This window comes from Wyeomyia smithii, chromosome 2, assembly GCF_029784165.1.
Source record: "Wyeomyia smithii strain HCP4-BCI-WySm-NY-G18 chromosome 2, ASM2978416v1, whole genome shotgun sequence".
Taxonomy (NCBI): Eukaryota; Metazoa; Arthropoda; class Insecta; order Diptera; family Culicidae; genus Wyeomyia; species Wyeomyia smithii.
In genome coordinates this window covers 50,755,152-50,771,567 of record NC_073695.1, presented here as the reverse complement: position 1 = coordinate 50,771,567, position 16,416 = coordinate 50,755,152, and the positions used below count along the sequence as shown (strand labels likewise).

Sequence of the window (16,416 nt, the reverse complement as noted above, 5' to 3'; positions counted from 1 at the left end):
CAAATTGCACGCTCAATAACTACACAACAGAGCTCACTGCAAACCCTTTACTGTGTGTCTCTTAGGCAAATATCTTACCACAATAAGCCAAAATATGGCCGCAGTGGTTTAAATCTCAACAAAAAAAGCAAATTACAGGTACCCGAAATTATTACCTCCTCAATTAAGAATTTGCTTTGTTCTTTCTTCTTGTTATTAGTATAGGAATTTCGCTGCCCCTGCCACTGACGCTGCTATCGTTACCACTGTCGCTGCTATACCCCTGCTGATATCCGCTGCAGCAATTACCCGCTGTCGATACTGCTGCTACCCACTACTTAGTAAGGACCATCCTAGTGACCATCTGCTAGTAAAATGATTAATTTGAGCAGGGACAGGCTCTTAAATGATTCAAGCAGTGCTTGCTCAGTTTATTGGGTATTCAGTGGCGTCGACTGGGGAATTCCTGGATAGACAGTGCAGTAGCCCCAATAATCTCCCAGACGGTCTCGAGGCACGACGCTGGCCTAACAAGCCAGTCGTCGTGAGGCTCGGGAAAGACTGTTAAGAGGTAATAGCCACCAAACCGCGTTAATTAAAAAATCCGCGTAAAAAACCTCGTAAAAACAAAACCGCGTATAAAAAAACCGCGTAAAAAAAACCTGACTGTAACAGAACTATTGAATATGCAGTTTGTTTGTTGTTTGTTTATTTTTACGACCTTTTTACCAATTTGGTCATTCGGGTCGATGTTTTTGTGAGGTGTGTTACAAAATTCAATGACAAATAAATATATTTAAATCAACTCGTGCAATTTAGTTTCTTTCAGGAATTTCACTGTTCGCTTCAGGTTGTCTTCGTCGTCTCCAAGAATTTTCTGGAGAGTTGAGTCCAGTTGGTTGTTTCGACTCTCTGTGTCGTATTTCCGGCAATCAATAAAAATGTGTTTGACCGTCACCTGCACGCCACATGTTGTGCAAATCGCGGGGGTTTCTTTTTTCGCGAAGTGTCCATGGGTTAGTCTGGTGTGTCCGATCCGCAACCTTGTTATTACTCGATTGATGTGTCTGTCGTTCGCGTATGAGGAGCTCCATTTTTTTTTTATTTCCTGTATGGACTTCCTCACTGCGACCAGAATCGTAGATCTATTGTGAGATATGCCCGGGTGTCTGCTGTATCCCGCACTTCTGTTAATAGCAATACCTCTATTGAGAAGTGGCATGCTTATTATTATTGTTCATCAGTGCTTGTGTGTAGTGTGCTACTCTTCCTTTACACGCTTACTGTTCTACTATACCGATACTCGTTCCTCTTGCCAAATATAATTCCCTGGAGAAGTTTCGTCGTGCGTCCTTCTGGCCAGTTCTATTGATAAGAGGGACTTATTTTTTGTTAAGAGGAAGTCACGCAAAGGTATTTGTAGATTTCAGCGGAAAGGAAGGGTAACTGGTGGGGAGCCTGAGAATAAACCCATGCTTAAGTCCTTTTTGACATCGGGTGGCCTGGTTCTACTAAGATTCGAACCCACGACCATCCGCTTGACAAAGCGGACTCTGTAATCTTGCGGCTACGCAGCTCCCCTGAGGAGCTCCATTCATGAGGGGTGTTTTTAATTTCCTTCAGCTCGCTGTTACTGTTGTTCCAACGGGTGCACCAGAACAGGAATATTTTAGTGTTCACTAAAAGTTTGAAGTCTCCAAAAGGTATTTTTGTTTCGGTTGGTGTGTTTTTGGCTGCACCTTGTTTGGCTAGTAGGTCCGCTTTTTCATTTCCCTCAATATTGGCATGCGCTGGAACCCAACAGAGTTCAATGCTACCTCGTTTCTCGTGAAGTTCTTTTATGATTTGAGCTGTCCAAGGGTGGTTTTGGTTGTTTCTTGCAACGGCTTCCAGAACGCTTTTGGAGTCACTGAATATGACGTTTAGTCCGGATGGGCAGTTTTCTATTGCTTTAATTATGGCGTAAGCCTCTGCACTGAAGATCGATAGGTAATCGGGAAGGCAGATGGACATGTTTATGTTGTTAGAGTGTACGCTGCAGCCTACTCCATCCGACAGTTTCGATCCGTCTGTGTATATGTGGTTGTGGTGATTGTAGTCTGCATTGCGCAGTTCTATGAAGTAAGCTCTTTTTTCTATCTGGGATAATTTTTCGGAGGGTCCAGTATTGACTTTTCCTAACCGATTTTCCCAAGCTAGCGCTTTCATAGGGTCTTCTTTTTCCACTGATAACTGTGGTATGGAGTATATGTTATTAAGGTTTTCTGCTTTGCTAATTATGTGGAAATTTGTCTCGAGAATTCCGCGAGCGAGTTGTCGGGTTGCATAATTAATAGTTTTACTGTTTATGATAAGTTCTAGTGGGAGAAGTCCACTATCTGATAAGATGCTTTCAATTGGACTTGAGTGGAGTGCACCAGTTTAAAATCGGATACCTTGGTGGTATAAAGGTTCCAGTTTATCAATATTATTTTCAGTGGATGTGATTTGGGCTCCGTAGGTGAGTTTTGTTACTATTATTGTTTTTAGTATATGAAGTAGCCATCTGCGGTCTGCTCCGAAACTAGTTTTGCTAAGGCAACTTAATATTTTCAGTCTGCTTTTCACTTCATTTCTCGTACTTTTGGTATGGAGGTTATAGTTGAAATTGCGGTCCAGCCAAACACCTAAAATTTTTTGTTGATTCACTAGTGGTATATTTTCTTGGTTTAGGTTTGGCGGTGGTTGCTTTTGTAATTTTTTCCTGCTACCTATGTGCATAACTGCAGATTTGAATGGGGATATTTGGAAGCCAGCTGCTAGGCTCCATTTGTGTATGCGGTTCAAGATGTCTTGGGTCTTCGATCTAGTTCCTTTGGCTGTCGGGGTGACTGCGATTGTTATGTCGTCTGCGTATATTTTAATGAAACTTCCTTTAGGGAGAAAGTCTTGGATACTGCTGATGGTCAACAAGAAGAATGTTACTGCTAGCACTGAGCCCTGTGGGACACCGTTTTCCTGTGTTTTGATATTTGATAATTTATCCTGGTAACGGACTTGGAAAGTCCTGTGCTTCAGAAATTGGTTGCAAAAGTCTACCATTTTTCCGGTGACGCCTGCTTTGAGTAGTCTCTGGATAATGAGTCGGCGCCATGTACGGTCGAATGCTTTTTTTAGGTCAGAAAATATTATTTCGGCGTGTTTTTTGTTACGAATTACCTCTCTTCCGTAGTTATCTAGTTATGCAATAACATCTACTGTTTGATGTCCTTTTCGGAATCCAAATTGGTCTTTTCCTAGTACGCCCTTCGTTTCTAGGTGGTTCATTAGTCGCTTGTTAACCATCCGTTCGAACAATTTCAGGACACAGCTTGATAGGCAAATTGGTCTCAGATTGTCCGCCCAGTTTGGACATTTTCCTGCTTTTGGGATTGGTATGAGAGTTGCTAATCTCCATGCTTCTGGGAATGTTCCATGTTTCCATATGTCGTTGAGCGCATCTAAAAGTATCTTTTTGATATAATATGGTAAGTGTTTCAGCATCGCATTGTGAATTTCGTCTGGGCCAGGTGAAGAGCCTTTGAGTTTGTCGAGTTGGTGAACAAGTTCGTTGATTGAAAACTCATTGTCCAGCGGGGTGTGTCGGTTCTTAGGGATGCTCACTGGGTGCTTTTCGTCCTTCGTCTTTTTGCTAAGAAAAGTGTCTTCGTAGGCTTCATTGGCAGATTCTTGGTAAAAGTGTGTAGCTAGGTGATTGGCAACATCCTGGGGATCGTCTAATATTCCGTTCTCAGTCGCGATAGCCCACGTTTTGGATGTTCTTATTTTCTTACTGGAAATTGAATGGATTCGCTTCCAGATTTCCTTTGTGGGGGTGGTTTCATTTATTGATGATGCAAATTCTTCCCATTTTTTCTGTTTTTGTTCTTTAATGATCTTCCTGCAGTTGTTTCGTGCTTTGATGAAGTCTGTGTTGATTTTCGGGAACAATGGGCTTCCTGCGTCCTTATTTTGTTTTTTCCTGAGTGCTCTCCTTCGTTTTTTAATGGCTTCCGCAACAGTTGTGTTTCACCAGGGGACGGTTCTTTGGTGTTGTTTTGTCGACGTTTTTAGGATCGCTACAAGCGCGGCTGATCTAATTGCTTCTGTTATTTCTTCTACTGTGTACGATCGGTGGGGCTGGATTATATTTTGCATATGATCTTCGAATCTCGCCCAGTCTGCTTCTTCAATTTTCCACCTGGGGGTACGGGGTTCGCTACCTGTTTGATGGATTCCAATGAGTATCGGAAAGTGATCGCTTCCATGTTGATCTTCTGCTACAGTCCAGTTCAGTTTATCAGCTATTTCTGGAGAGCATAGTGTGATGTCAATGCATGACTCCGAGCAGCTGTTTCCGTTCAGCATCCCTGAGTGTATAAATGTGGTGGAGCCGTTATTCAATGTAATCAAGTTAAATTGGTCTATCATAGACTCAATCATTTTACTCTGTTCTTTCGAAATCGGTACCGGGTACGAGGAATGTGTTCTCCACAGTTTTGCTCGTTCGTCTGGTTCGTCTTTTTTCCATTGTGCTGTAAGTGATGTTCGTCTCTTTTCAAATTCTGTCTCCGCGGAGGCACGAGAGTTTTTGCCCTTGTACATCTGTTTTTGTTTCCGTTGAGGGGTACAGATGTTGCCATCTTTGTGCATCCCTCTGTTGGTGCCAGGAGGCCGCGGGTTGTCCGCCAGTTCCGGTGGGGGTGTAACATCCGCACTGTCGGGGCCGTGACTCTCCTAGTTTTCCTTACAAGTGTGTCTGCTAGCTAGCAGATTCACCTTTTTCGATAGGTTGGGTAGTTGTGAGTGGGTAGGTCTAGCTTGTCTTTTTGTCAATGTTGTCATTTTAAGAGCGGGTTCGATTTCATTTGTTGGCAAAGGTTCGTTGCTTTGTCGGTTGTTGTGTTCTTTAGTGCGGGTAATGAGTATATCTGCCTTGATCACCTCTCCAACTTGCGTTGGTCCCCCGGGTGGTTTATTTTTTTTTTTTTCTTCACATAACATTTATTTGACACGGCACAAATACAATTTAATGTTTAACGGCGCCAATTATATCTGATGACTTAAAAACTAAAGCAAATTTTTTATCCTCGCTGCCGACTACGAGCTGAAATTAAGTCTAACTTAAAACTAGCATGGGATTTCCAATCAGTGTTTTGTTGTTCAATGGTCGTCTGATAATCGTCGAATGGCATGTATGGATTCGTTCTGCTGAGCCACGATGTCGTGAGTTGGGACAGAGGCTCGTAGTCCTTGGGTCCTGGTTCTGTTGTGCGGGGTCTGGTTGCTGGTTTTGTGCTTAAGGTTCAAACGTGTTCTTGTCGTTTTGTTGGGTGTAGACGGAGGGGAACGGGACTAGACTGGGGCGTGGATGGATTTCAGGAAAACGTATATAAGGGACATGTAGGATAGGTCACGGCTCGCCAAGACATCACGAACAGGAACAGCCGGCTGTCTACCCTCGGCCTGCAGGGAAGCTATTAATTTAGACCTGGCGTCACGGTGTACAGGGCATGACCAAACCACATGCTCTATGTCGTGATAACCTTCACCACAGGCACAGATACCACTTTCCCCGAGCCCAACACGACGGAGGAGCGCGTCAAATCTATAGTGATTGGACATAAGCCGGGACATCACGCAAATGAAATCCCGACCTACATCCAACCCCTTGAACCACGGGTTCGTCGATACTTTGGGGATTATGGAATGTAACCACCTTCCCAATTCCCCTCTGGTCCAAGCATTTTGCCAACTGATGATCGTATTCTGACATACAAGTGCGAAAAATTCATTAAAGGCAATTGGTCTTTCATAAATATCACCGTTTGTTGCGCCTACCTTAGCCAAAGAGTCCGCTTTCTCATTACCCGGTATCGAGCAGTGAGAAGGGACCCACGCTAAGGTAATCTGAGTAGATTTTTCGGATAAAGCACTCAGATGTTCCCGTATTTTCCCCAGGAAATACGGAGAGTGCTTAACATCTTTCATCGATCGGAGAGCCTCAATGGAACTGAGACTGTCCGTAAAGATGAAATAATGGTCCGTGGGCATTTTTTCGATAATCCCTAGGGTGTACTGAATTGCAGCTAATTCTGCGACGTAAACAGAAGCAGGATTATCGAGCTTATGGGAGACGGTTAAATTGTTATTGAAGATACCGAAGCCAGTGAACCCATCAAGAAGTGATCCGTCAGTGTAGTACATATTGTCGCAGTTGATGTTTCGATATTTATTGGAAAAAATTTTAGGGATCTGCTGCACGCGTAAATGATCCGGGATTCCACGAGTTTCTTCTATCATGGATGTATCGAAAAACACAGTAGAATCAGAAGTATTTGATAAGTCGACACGATTTGGAATATTCGAAGAAGGGTTAATATTTTGGGACATGTGATTGAAATACAATGTCATAAAACGGGTTTGAGAATTAAGTTCGATTAACCTTTCAAAATTTTCAATCACGGGACGGTTCAAGACCTCACATTTGATTAGAATACGAGAAGACAGGCTCCAGAAGCGGTTTTTCAATGGTAGTACTCCAGCTAAAACCTCCAAACTCATCGTATGGGTCGACTGCATGCAACCTAAGGCGATACGCAAACAACGATATTGTATTCGCTCCAGTTTGATCAAATGTGTGTTTGCTGCGGAGCGGAAGCAGAAACACCCGTATTCAATAACAGACAATATCGTTGTTTGGTAAAGCCTTATAAGGTCTCCTGGATGGGCTCCCCACCATTGTCCGGTTATTGTACGAAGAAAATTCACTCTTTGTTGACATTTTTTCATCAGATACCTCACGTGACAACCCCAGGTGCCTTTAGAGTCGAACCAGACACCAAGATATTTGTGTACCAAAACCTGAGAAATCGTTTTACCCATTAATTGTGTTTGAAGCTGAGCAGGTTCATGCTTCCTAGAAAAAACTACTATCTCAGTCTTCTCCGGAGAGAATTCGATACCTAGCTGTAAAGCCCAAGCAGACAAATTGTCCAAGGTATCTTGCAATGGTCCTTGCAAATCGGCAGCTTTGGCTCCTGTAACAGAGATTACACTGTCGTCTGCAAGTTGTCTTATCGTGCATGAATTTGCCAGACATTCGTCGATGTCATTTACATAAAAGTTGTAAAGAAGGGGGCTTAAACATGAGCCCTGGGGAAGACCCATGTAGCTAATGCGAAAAGTTGCCAAATCGCCATGCGTAAAATGCATGTGCTTTTCGGACAACAAGTTGTGCAAAAAATTGTTCAAAATTGGAGAAAATCCTTGTCGGTGAAGTTTACCCGAAAGAATGTCAATAGAAACGGAATCAAAAGCCCCCTTAATGTCCAAGAACGCAGACGCCATTTGTTCTTTACGAGCATACGCCAGCTGAATATCTGTTGAAAGCAACGCAAGACAATCATTCGTCCCTTTGGCACGGCGGAAGCCAAATTGAGTTTCTGATAGTAGACCATTTGATTCGACCCAGTGGTCTAAACGACGGAGTATCATTTTTTCCATCAATTTCCGGATACAGGATAGCATTGCAATCGGCCTATAAGAGTTGTGATTAGAAGCTGGTTTCCCTGGTTTTTGGATGGCGATCACCTTCACTTGCCTCCAATCCTGCGGTACAATGTTTTGCTCCAGGAACTTATTGAACAAGTTCAACAAGCGCCTCTTGGCATTGCCGGGTAGATTCTTCAACAAGTTGAATTTGATTCTATCTAATCCAGGCGCGTTATTGTTACAGGACAGGAGGGCAACTGAAAGTTCTGCCATCGTAAAAGGTGATTCTATCGCGTCGTGGCCCGGAGACGCATCGCGAACAATATTTTGCTCAGGAACAGAGTCCGGACATACTTTCCTGGCAAAATCAAATATCCACCTACTTGAAGACTCCTCGCTTTCGTTGACCGTTACGCGATTCCGCATTCTTCGGGCTGTGTTCCAAAGAGTGCTCATCGATGTCTCCCTCGACGTCTCGTTCACGAACCGACGCCAATATCCACGTTTCTTTGCTTTAGCCAAGCTTTTAAGCTTGGTATCAAGCTCCGAATACCGTAAATAGTCGCCAGGTATACCTCCCGTCTGGTAGGCCTTAAACGCGTCGGATCTTTGCGTGTAGACATCGGAGCACTCTTGGTCCCACCACGGAGTGGGAGGCCGTTCTTTGATCGTTACGCCGGGATATTTCTTCGTTTGGGCTTGCAACGCGGCGTCGAGAATCAAGCCCGCGAGGAGGTTGTATTCTTCAAGTGGTGAATGATGTTGAATCGACTCGACCGCTTTTGAAATCATTTCCTCGTATAACTTCCAATCGACATTTCGTGTGAGGTCATACGGAATGTCAATTGGTCGCATGCGAGTTGACCCGTTAGTAATTGAAATAAGAATAGGCAGATGGTCGCTACCGTGAGGATCGAGGATTACCTTCCATGTGCAATCCAACCGTAGCGACGTCGAACATAAGGATAGATCCAAAGCGCTTGGGCGCGCTGGAGGTTTCGGGATACGTGTCATTTCACCGTTGTTTAAAATAGTCATGTCGAAGTCATCGCAAAGGTTATAGATTAAAGAGGAGCGGTTATCATTGTATGGGGAACCCCAAGCCACGCCATGAGAGTTGAAGTCTCCCAAAATCAAACGTGGCGAGGGAAGAAGTTCTATTAAATCAAAGAGCAGCCGTTGCCCAACCTGTGCTCTGGGGGGAATATATATTGAGGCAATACAAAGCTCTTTACCTTGTATTGTCATTTGACATGCGACAACTTCGATGCCTGGAATCGAGGGGAGGTTAATACGATAGAAAGAATAGCACTTTTTAATCCCTAAAAGTACTCCTCCATATGGGGTGTCTCGATCAAGGCGAATAATATTAAAATCAAGGAAGTTGAGATCAATATTTGAAGTAAGCCAAGTTTCACAAAGGGAAAATGCATCGCATTTGTTTTTATTTATCAAAACTTTAAACGAATCAATTTTTGGTAAAATACTTCTACAATTCCACTGTAAGACAGAGATAGAATCCTTCATATACGCAGTTGAATTAGGCATCGAAGGATACAATCGCTGCAAGGAGAGGCCATTGGGCAGTCAACTGCTTCAAAAATGATCTAACTGTTGGGAGGAATGCTGTAAGAAAAATTTTAATTGGATCGGGTACATTGAAAGTTTCAAAAATCCAGTCCACAATGTCAGAAAATTTCACTAATCCAGAGTTTGTTTCATCAACTGGGAGTGTAAAAGGAGCAACTGGGGTTTTAGATGTTCCTGGCAGTGCTGGGAACTCCTTCTGGGACTTTAAATTTGCCAGCCCAGGAGGAGTTTGCTTCGGTTTTTCCGCAGCACTGTTTGGTTTGTTTGTAACCTTCATTTCACTTTGAGAAATCTTAGGACCTTTTCTGGGAAGTTTAGGAGAGGAAACACTTTTCCTCTTTCTAGACTCCCCAGGATTGGCGTAAGATGCTCCCGCTGGTGAATCGTCAGAATCGGTTTCCTCAGAGGGCAACAGATCGAAGGGGTTCGAAGTAACGGGAGAAGTGGTAACGGTCTTCTTCAGCATGTCAGCGTAGGAACGCTTTGAACGCTCTTTGAGAGACCGTTTTATTTTATCCCTGCGCTGCATGTACACCGCACATGTCGAGAGCTCATGCAGATTTTCTCCGCAGTGAATACACTTTTCAGCGTTAACACTGCAAGAATCTTCCGCATGAGACTCCCCACACTTGCCACAACGTGCCTTATTGCAGCAGTAGGCGGCTGTATGGCCTAACTGCTTGCAATTCAGGCAGTTCATGACGCGGGGCACGTAGAGCCTCACAGGGAGACGAACCCGGTGGATCGAGACGTGGCTTGGTAGTGCAGACCCGGCGAACGTAACTCGAAACGAGTCTGACGGAGTGTATACTGTTTTGCCACCGATGATCGATGCTGACCGCAATTGCTTGCAGTCGAGCACCTTTACTTCGGGACACGTTTTGTTCTTAAAGCACCCTTTGGCACTTTGCAGTATACACTCGACGGACAGACTCGAATCGGTTATGACACCGTCGATCTCCACGTCTCGTGCGGGTATGTAAACGCGATACTCGCGTGTGAAGAGCTCAGAGCAAGCTATATCGTTGGCCTCTTTCAGGTTACCGACCACGACACGGAGCTTGTTAGGCCGGACCTTGGAAATTTCGGTCACGCCCTTGTACTCCTTCGTCAGGTCTTTAGAAATCTGCAAGAGGTTCAACTTTTTCGATTTCGGTCCTGCCTTTGGCCGAAAATAAACAGTATAGCTGCCCTGGGCTCCGTCTGGGTAAAGCCTGGGGCGAGGGGGGACTGAAGAATGAACAGGGGAGGGGGTAACAGAAGGGTCAGGGTCAGAGGGGTTCGGGGATGGTGGCGCGGGAGGCGAGAGATCTACATCCATCGCGCTATGTTTAGCGCACTAGCGCTGACAAGAACACGTACCTTTTTATTTCTCCCTTCCAGTAAGGTTGGTTGTCCGATCGTTCGAAGTAGCAGCCGTTACAGCCAGCAGCACCAATACAGCAGCACCAAACAGCCACCAGCAGCGAGCCAGGTGTGAGATCACTCCACACAGCGATACGACTCGCTGACACTGATGGCTTCTTCTTTTTCCTCGTTTGTGTCTCGTCCACTGCTGTAGCACAATCCAGCCAGCAGCCAAATCGGCTTACGCACCAGCTGGCAGTCACGATGCGAAACAGTTGCACAAAGGAACGACCTTGAACCCGGATTTATTTCACTCGACCAGGCAAACAATGCCAACACTTGTTCACACGTCTTTTGTTTTATACTCTATCGGACCGATCACCAAACACGTCCAGTACTGATGCGTGTTCGGCACAGAATGACCCCGGGTGGTTTAGTGAGCAGCGTTTTGCAATCTTCGACGAGTACGCGGGGTTGGTGTGGGTGAAGTGAGAAATTAGCTGATGGAATGTTTTTGGGATTCCCAACAGCGTCAGGTTCTTCGCGTTGCGGTACGCCCGGCGCCTGAGGGAGGGAGGTGTGATTTGGGTTGCATTGGGTTGTGTGGATTAATGGGGTTTTGCTTGTGAGGGGCATAGTCGATATCATAGTGGTGGGCTTCGTTTGTTTTAGGGAGAAAACTTCTAGTCGGATATGTCGACGTCTTCGACGTCCATTACATCAGGTACGGAGTTGTGTCGCCTCCTGCTATCGATACTGCTGCTTCGTGTTTGATGGTTTCTCGTTACTTGTCGTGTGATTCTCTGTGATGGGGTGGTATGTATATCGTGTCTTGTGCTTACTTGAGAATCTCTGGATGTTAAGCTGTTGATTTCTTCGCTGTTTCCGTCACTCGATATTTTTGCTTTTTTGGTGTTTTGTAGCGTTACTGTCGATTTTACATGCATCTTACTGTCTTTTGATTGCTGTTTTGATAGAAGTTGATTTTTTATATATTCGCGATGTTTGTATAATTCTACCCTGAGCGCTTCGTTTTCCTTCTCGATTTGATTATAGTCTTTTCCATTTGGTACCATATTTCTAAGTTTTCCCACTTCTTCTCTCAGGGCTCTGATTTCTTCGTTTTGTTTATCTCGTTTTTTCAACTCTTCCTGTAGCGCTTTGATTTGTCTGTCTTTATCTCCATCAATTTGGGGGCGGCCACTGGTTGTTTGATTTGCGTACGTGAGTTTGTTCTTGCGGGACATGTATTCTTTTCTTGCTTCTCCATATGTCAAATTTTGATCAATTTTTATTTTTATTACCGCCTCTTCTTCTATATATACTGGGCAATTGCGATTTGTTGGTCCGTGGGGGCCTGAGCAGTTCCTGCAGAATTTATCTTCTGTGCAGGGTTGTCCACTGTGACAGTCAAAATTTTTGGAGCAGTTTAAGCAGCTAGGCTGTTGAGTGCAGTTTTTGCGTGTATGTCCGTATTTTGCGCACTTGTAGCAGAGCAATGGGGCGGGGTAATATTTGCGAACAGCTATGCGAACTAATCCAAAGAATATGTGGGTCGGTGGTGTTTGTTCTTGGAAAGTTAAAACCAAAAGCGGTGTGTTTTCCACTGTTGTTCCTACGCGTTTCGTAATTCGGCGAACGTTTATCACATTCTGGCTAGCTAGGTTTTCTCTTATCTCGTTGACATCTAGTTCAATTGTATCTGCATCGTATATCATTCCTTGAGAGGAGCTCAGCGAGGGGTGGATGACTACTTCAACAGGTGTTCCGTCTGTAAGCTTATTCATTTGTAGCAGCTTTTCATATGCGTTTTTTGATGTTGTTCTCAAGACATATCGTGCCCCGCGGGCTTCTTTAGTAGCTGAAACTAGTTTTCCAGCATTTCAACCAATGGCTTGTTCAACAGATTTCTGGATAAGGAAAGGGTTTGATGGGAGTTTTGCTATCTGGGGCGGGGAAGAGGTCGCTGTACTTGTCTCGGGAACGCAAGAAAAGTTGGTACTCACTGCTCTCAACAGCATCGTTTGGCATGGTATACAATCGCCGCTTGGGTCCATCCAACAGGGCAAAGTATTTCTCAGGGAATTAGTCCCCCCGCCAGGGGGGGATCATTCGTTTCCATGTTCGGTTCGCACTATTCGCAGGGATTATTTATTGCAAACAAGTTAACTCCTTATCCTTAACACTTGGCGCTTGCTTTATTTCGGGTCAGTTGATGGGCGCGGGGTATTAATTTCACGATGGGAATATTCGGTTTGGCGGGGTCGCGGGGGTTGGATGCTATTGCACAGGCGGCAATGCCGTATTGCAAAATCTTCACTTTCCGGTCTCTTTTTGCTCGTCCGTTGGATTGCTATTCTGTATTCCGATATATCACAATAACTCTAATCGTCGTTTGCTCTTTGCGCTTTGATTCAGGCACTGCCCGGGTTTGCCGTATACGGCGAGGTATTTCACTCGCGTTGGCTTCTTTAAATGAAAACTACATCACTTGCGGACTCTGAAGCGGTTTCACTTTAATGCAGCAATTGCACTATGAATTATCTTGACACTGATTTCCCACTAATAAGAACAAACTCTTCTCATGAGGTGGTTCAAAGAATTTTTGGTTTAAGAATCGGTTTGTCGTTCAATCGGTACGCGGCGATATGCAAAACACGTCTGATCGAATATGCAGTCTTAGGAGGATTTCGTGCGAGATAAGTGATATTATTTATTTAGATTTTTTTGTCTGTTCGAGTTGTTTGCGTTGGCATACTTTATGCTCAACTGCAATTGTTATTTGACATGTAGGTGGCTTTGTATTTTTTGCTTTGATCATCGACGTGTGGAGTTAGAATAATACAGATCTGTTTCGTATGTATTTTTGGTTGAGGGTAGAGGAAAAATAAACTAGTTATTTACTAAAATGTTTGTAAATAAACAGAGGATGTCTTGTTCATACGAATGCGTCACTTAGCACATATTTTTAGAGTTTCGGGTTTATGTTTCGGAGAACATTGGATTTTGTTTGCGTAGGTCTTATTTGACAATTTTCAACTAAGAGGTGAAGCCCCTTTAGGCTGGCTGACTAAAGATTGATATGCTACTAGTGAAAGTTACGTCAAACCGGTGGATAAAAATAAGCGTATAACTAAATCATTTAGAGACTAAACTATTCATTCACCCACAACCACAAAACATAAAACAGTTAAATTGCTGTATAAATTCTAAAAGTTTAACCGATAAAATACAAATTAAACTAAAAAGTCGGTAAATCACAATAGCTTCAGCTCTTCGTAGTTCTTAAAATTTATACCTATAATATAATCAATTATCGACCCGTAACATCTAACAGAAATTTCCCATCTCACGTAACATTTATGAGGGCACGTAGAGTTCTCTGCGGTTCTCTTGAGTAAATGTTGGACTAACATTCCTTTTCCGTTCCCCAACAGTTGCAAGGACGTGACCAGGGCGGTAACAATTCTCTGGAGACATTTGATCTTTGTTTAGCAACATTTTATTAGATCCCAAATTTCATTATAGTGTTTCAAATTTTAGGTATAGAGGTCGCTGCATCAAGTTACAACCGTTATAGCGTCTCTACAGCACGTGTTTACTCACAATTTCCCTTTGTCTCGTTGTTCTTCGTTTGAGTTTTTCTATAGGGGAAAGTAGGTAAAGACGGACACCCTAAGCACAGACTAGCAGACGTAACACTGGAACCTAGCTCCATCACCACAAAAAACGTTCAATTTAAATTATCAATCGAATAACAGTCATCGCGCGAAAACGTCGTCTGAGGCGTTGTCATGCAATCCCATACATATTTTGTAGTTCCCAATTTGACACATGCAGTAACGCTGGCGCTGATGTCGAAATACATGACGCAGCACGACCACGACAGCAGATGGTGCTAGTGTTTTTTTTTGTTAGGGAATTAGAATTACGTTGGTCATTGATGTGAACTTTTGTAATATATCCCAGTGCTAGTGTTACTAACGTAAAGTACTGGAATCATCCAAACGATGATTTTATTGGGAATTCGTTCGACGTGCCATGTCTGTTAGTCTGTGCTCTAAGGTTTAACCTTTATAACTACTCAGGTATTGCTATTCCGATCACAGTAGTCATACAAATTGAAAATTAAGATCATTTGTTGTCATAATTATTTTCGGTATTAGTGAACTTCACTCATATTTATGATTTAGTGAACTTCCTCCACGTTTTATGTGTTTTGGATCTTAAAAAACATGACTACAAATTGGTGTTTTTTGACATGGTAGGGAACGACGGACACCTGGGGTGGGTAAGATAGACACTCACAAATAAGATGTACGCCTATTTTAATCAGTCGTAGAAAATAGGCCTCAAACTCCTGAATTTTGATCAATATCGACAATTTCAATGATGGAAACAAAAACTTTGATTGTCTAGCTGTCTTACGAATATAAGAAATACCGTTAATCACAATGCAATCTGTGAACAATCACCAATTGAAACAAATCGACCTATATTGCAGCCATTCAGGAGCCACTTCGGGTGCTGGCGGTTCCTGAAGCTGCTTAGAATATGTTCCCTACCCTAGTACGTTACATAGTCTTTTGATTTATGTGTTAAGTGATGACCATACATTACTCTATGTTATAAGAGTCCATGTATACATCACGTGAACAGTTTGGAAGGGTGGGTTAGGATGAAGGCAAAAATTCACGGCCTATATGGCCTGTTCTAACTGCCAAGTGATTAATATCGGCTGGCTTCTCTCGCGGGTGTACTTTGTAAACATCTGTAGTACACAGCCGATATTACATGTGAAAATTCTTGGAAAATCCGTGTGTCTATATTAGTGCTGGGACTTTTAACCGGATATATTCGTGATCCGGTTATCCGAAGCTCGGATCACGGATGTGTAAACGCATACTATTCGGATATCCGGATATCCGGATACGGATAATCGAATAGTCGGATATCCGGATACCCGGATTTTTTTTCCTGTCTTTTAAGACCGTTTGAATGAAATGTAACGCGAAAAATGGCTTTTTCCACAATCCCCCACCCCCTCGTAAGTAATTATTTACATAATTCTCATTAAAATATGTTCGGAAACAATATCCGGATATCCGGATATCCGACTATCCGAAAATCCGGATATCCTGTCTGATAATATCCGGATATCCGGTTGACCCGGATTTTGGATATTTGTCGGATATCCGATGTCGGATATCCGGATATTTTAATCCGGATAGTCCCAGCACTAGTCTATATTTCCCTGCCTTAGTGTGTCTGTCCTGCCCGACCTGGCTGCAAATTTTTCAAACGACCGTTGCTCTCTATCGGAACATCGAAAATCTGCTGAATTTACACTAGAAAACCAAGGAAAGATTAATTAAACACTTTACTACCGGGAACAAATAAAAACACATAAGTTTCACGAGTTTTCTATTATTTTCCGTTAAATGAAAACTACATCAAATAGCGCGTTCACGAAAATATTCTTTGTTTTACTTACAAATTTGACAATTTTCTTGCTGGAAACCGACAATGCATCACAAAATTATTAATTATTAAGTGTCCATCTTACCCGCAGTGTCCGTCTTTACCTACTTTCTCCTACTCTTTAACTGTGAGTTATATTCAAAAGTACTTAAATATGAGTAACAAGTTTGAGTTTTGCATTGGATTGGACACCAACCGTATCAAAGTCGCTGAGCAGGGCATGTCTGATTTCGCGAAAGAGGTTAGGCGCAGTCTTAGAGGAGGAAAATAAAGCCCAGGAAGAACAATTTTACGGTGCAGGGATAGCTGACTGTAGGTAAAAAATTATTAGGGGCTTAGTTATTGCGATTCTTGAGATTTATAGCATTTTGAAACTTTAAATGCGTTTTTCTCAAAGCCATGTTTTCAAAATCGGCGAGCAGTAAAACTTAAAATGTTCACATCTGATTGACTTGAAATTTTAACTGTAGCTTCTTTATTAGAGTGTAGTATACACGATTTTAGCGA

General features: G+C 43.1%; 1 protein-coding gene across 3 annotated transcripts in view; it reads left to right on the top strand.

Annotated features, from left to right (window-relative positions):
* LOC129724532 (uncharacterized) overlaps positions 1-16,416 on the top strand; it is a 545,414-nt gene that overhangs the window by 286,260 nt on the left and 242,738 nt on the right. The gene's annotated exons all lie outside the window — the stretch shown is intronic.